This window comes from Lonchura striata, chromosome 5 (genome assembly GCF_046129695.1).
Source record: "Lonchura striata isolate bLonStr1 chromosome 5, bLonStr1.mat, whole genome shotgun sequence".
Classification (NCBI taxonomy): domain Eukaryota; kingdom Metazoa; phylum Chordata; class Aves; order Passeriformes; family Estrildidae; genus Lonchura; species Lonchura striata.
Window position 1 is genome coordinate 59,164,523 of NC_134607.1, and position 4,818 is coordinate 59,169,340.

The window sequence follows — 4,818 nt, forward strand, 5'->3', positions numbered from 1 at the left end:
CACTGTAAGGAAATCTGAGTTACTGCTGAACTGTTTTGATCTGAGCAATGTTGTATCCCACAGTGAAGCAGCCAGCCTCCTAAAACAAGTTCCAGTGTTTTGTAGAAACCTGTAAGCACAGCACTTGTGTCAGTAAAAGCTGCCTTGTTCCAGAGGAGCAAGCAAAGTGGTCTGATGTAAATGTTACTTAATCCAGGGTAGGAAAGCTTTCAGATTTTCTCATGAGCAGATAACAGTATGGGGAAATAGACATAATATTGGAAAAAAAAGACATATTAGACATATTCTAAAGCACATACTGAAAACTGAGCTAGCATCAAACTTGAGTAATGTATTAGGTTAGAATCCAATCCAGATAAAAATGGAGCACCATGAAAAGCACTTTTGAAAACTAACTTTAAAATGTTGTTGTTGGAGATTTACACTTCACACATAAACCCAGTTTTCAAGACTGGGTGTTTATTACATATTATTTTCTCCTAGAATATCCACAAAACTACATTTATCTTATTCCTTATATAACTAGGATTTTAGAGGAGAACTGCTTGATATCATGAGGAAGAGACATAGTACTGAACAAATAATTAACATAGAAAGGCTACAGTCAGAAGAATTTGAATCGACTGTAACTCACACTCCTTGTAAAATTGTTTCCTGCAGCACATCTGCCTGAAGAGTCTCCAAGCTTCAGCACCTCAGGTGATGAGATGTGATAGGAGCACCTGCAGATGTTGTATAGATGAGAGCTCTGCAGGACCAGGAATATTGGCAGAGCAGAAGTATGAAAGTTCAAGGACAAGAGGTTTCAAGGAAAAAAAAATGTCCATCAGTGTAACACAATGCATTTACCAGAATTTGAAAAGACGATTATTTGAGAAGAGACTAAAGACCGTAAACCCTTGCTCAGAATGGGTCCCATACACAGAGACACATCTGTGTCAAGTCAGATGCAATGTGTTTCTGAACTGTGATGTTGCTGACCGCACTCAGGATGCATCTCCCTTCCTTTTACTTTTCAAGCCAGAGGGCAGGCTCTTAGTTTTTCATTTTTCAACTTTAGCTTTTTTTTTATTTGGTTGGGGTTTTTTTGTGGGTGGGGTTGTTTTTCTGTTGTTGTTGCTTTTTTTTTTTTTGTGTGGACAGTCTTTTGTTGTTTTCTCAGGGGAAGGGTGTTCAGGTATTTTTTATCTTAAAATCTGTATTAGTCCTTTGAATACTTTTGTTTACCTTATTATTTGCTATTATTTTCTAGTTAGTTCATGTTCACTTTGTACTTGGTATGAAACAAACAACCTAGGACAGATACACAGCCTGTTTCCAAGACCCCTATTTCACTGTATGCTCTGTTTCCCTAGACCTCTATTGCCCAAGTCCTGTCTGGAGAAGAATCAAAGCCCAAGATTTTGAGCTTATTAGCCAAGAATAACAGTTCTTCTCTTCCTTCCTCTCACATTGTCCATTCCATAGCCTGTTAAACTCACAAAAAAAGGAGTAGTTTAGCACCACCTTCCATAGTCACAGGAACAGGGATTTTAACCTTATACTTAGAAAGATTTGGCATATGGTCTCATCAACTAGGTGAGAAGTTACTACACTGTCTGCAAACACAATTATCACCAAAGCTACTGCCTCTTCTGGTTCAAAAACAAGTCAAATCAGGCTATACAGACAGTCTGACCTCAAGCAGCAGGATAAAGGGTTAAACCAATAGCTATTTATGTCAAGAGTCCTGCTGACATGCTTTTATGACAGCAGTAATTGGTGTCAAATTTCTAGATGAAATTTAAAATTTGAAGTTTTTCAAATTTCATTTGAAAGATCCTTCCCATATTCATGTTCCCTGGTAGTTGGTTTTAGCATCTCCTCCCTTTCAACAGACACACTACAACTAATATCTAACTCCTACTCATCACTAAACATGGAGGGGAGGTTCCCACTTGCTAAACCCTGGTGCACCCAAGTATGTTTGAGAATCCAAACATCCCAGATGCGCTTCATGCAGACCAAGAACACCTTCACACAGTCCTTTTAGCATCTTTAGGAATCTTTTAGCATGTACAGTCCTGGGCTGTATTGTCTGCTTCCCTCTCTGCTTAGGTCTCCCAAAGCTAGAGACAGAATAGCAAAATCTTTTCAGGGCACTTGCCCTTGCAGGTGGTAGAAAAACTTCCTTTGGACTACAGCTGCATTTCAGAGCGGACACAAAATTTGTTTTCCTCACAAACACACCTTGCAATGCTTGTCCCTATTTGTACATTACCTCATAAACAAATCACAAGTGTTACATTTTCTAATAGAAAATAAAACCGTTCCACATTATTCCTGAACTGCTCAGTTCTAGAACTATGTTTTCAGTCATTCCACAATTATATGCACACAGCAATAGGCAGCACAGAGTACTGAAGGACAGGAATGACATAACTGAGCTGATTTTCCAACTTATCTGTAAAATTACTTGTATTAGGTTGTAACAGGACACAGATTACAGCTGTCAGGAGGATAAGCACTGCCAGCCAAAGGCAAGGCAAAATGAGGGCTTCTGTCCCAAAGAATAAATTCAGAATTTCAAGGAACACTTGAGAATTGAGGCAGTCATATAGTACTTTTACAGTAACTTCACATTTGGAAAATCAAATGTTATTTCAATGCTGAGTGAAAAGCTGAGCTTTCACCCTTTACAAGAAGCTAGGAAAGCACAATCTTTTTAATGAGGCTATGTAGCCAGGGACTACTGTGGCAGCAAACACACATGGAGTGCTAATGCAAGGGTACATTTTCAGAAAAGACTCTGCACAATTTTTGTTATTAAGGAAGATGCACTGTCATATGTTTGTTGCAAAAATAAAAACAGGGAAAAAACATCCTGCCTAGCTACAGGTGCTTTCATTTAAGGTAACACCAAAGCATGCAGCCAGGTCTCTTGATATTCAGGTCAGCTCTCGTGCACCCACCATGACCTCACTGCTTTCTTGACTCAGCAGAAAAAGGGGTTTATGAAAAAAATATGAAAACACCCCTCAAATTTTTTTTGAATGCTACTTTCAGTTAAACCTGTGCAAATATTTTTAGAATAATCTCTCCCTCACCAAAATATGGAAAATGCACATTTCTACTTTTGTAAAGAGAGAAAAAAAAAGGCTCTGAAACAACCAGGCAATTACTTTAACATTATTTAGAGTATAAAGAGCTCCAAATTCTTACTTTTGGAGACATACTCAGAATAAATTAACTGTCTAACATGAGTACAAAAGTTATTTTGATTCCACCAGTATTAGTGGAGATTTAACTTCTTTCCACTTCTTTCCCACAAGGCACATGTGACCAAAATGTAACCCAAGAGCCTGAAAGATGAGGAGATAAAAGCATGAAATTTTGACTCATTTTTTCCCTGTATATCAACCATCACTTAAAACATTACCAGTGAGAGAACTGTAGTTAAAGCTGAACAACCCAGACTCTCACAAGCCCTTAAAGCATATAATGCAAAACAATGCAAATGCAAAGTATTCACAAGGATTTGCCATCTACTAGAATTTCCAGATATACTATTTAGACTTATAATTTTACAAAACCCGTGTTCTTTCCAAGAATAGAGTTCTACATAGCAGAACCTACAAAATAATTTTAATCTGAATAACAGAAGATTATTTTTCTGTGAACAAATCCAGGAATCCAAAGAACTGGAAGTGTGATAATGCAACTCAGTCAAATGTGTGTGACCATCCACAACAGACAAGTACAAAAATTATGATGGTCACACTCTGTGACATGACCATAAAACCTGACGAAGGATCCAAGTAATGGCCATGACAGAGTAAGTGAAACAGTCTGTGTTTAAGGAATCTCCAGTGCAGGGAATCCTGTGGCCCAATATCAAAATTTTCTGTGTAATGCATGTATAGCATGTATCTATTGTGTACTGAATGCATGCTGCATGTCTGAAAATACCCAGCCTCATTCCAGCTCCAAAGGAACAGTGCATAACACCCTGTACTCCTTCACACTTCAGTTATGCTCTACAGCAAAAAACTGTGTAAACCATTCAGAGTTCCTTCTCATGGGGAAATATCAGTACTGTCACTGCGTTCACAGCCATCCATTTTTAAGATAAATTTTTAAGAGGAAAAGCACAGTGCACAACATCATTCATAATAAGCTTCTAATGTTCTACCCCATTACACATACTAGCAGAAGAGTTTGAAATTTGAGTAGGTAACAGTAAATAATAAGCAAGAGTTATTTGCTTTTGTTCAGTGTCTTGAAGAAACACATGTGAGGGTTTTTTTCTGTTATTAAAACCAGCATTTGCTGTCATACCTCCAAGGCTTCCAACCTTTGGATCTGACTGGAGATAACATTCCACCACAATTTTAAATATTTCAGAAAGGGGCGGGAAAAAAAAATAAACAAAGACGCATTCAACTACATCTTCAAAACATGTGTATGCAGGCATGAAAAATCTCTAACTTTTCCTGGAAGTTTTTATATGGAAAGAAAAAAAAATCTTGAGTGGCACAGAATCTCTGAAATACATTCTGTACTACTTCAGCAAGGATAAAGTATTTTTTAAAAACATATGCCTTCTTATTTAATATAGTATGTTGTTATGCTTTATACTACTTGATAAGCTGTATTTAAATTCTAAGCTAAACAAATTGTATTTCCAGAGCAAGCAAAACCACCACTATGAAGACTGTATTTTCAAGAAGAGTTAAACTTCACCAAGTTAGAAGTATATTCTGTTCCTAGTGCATATAACTATTAACTATGATAAGACAGTACACTGGGAGAGACTTAGAAGAATAAATCCAGAAACCA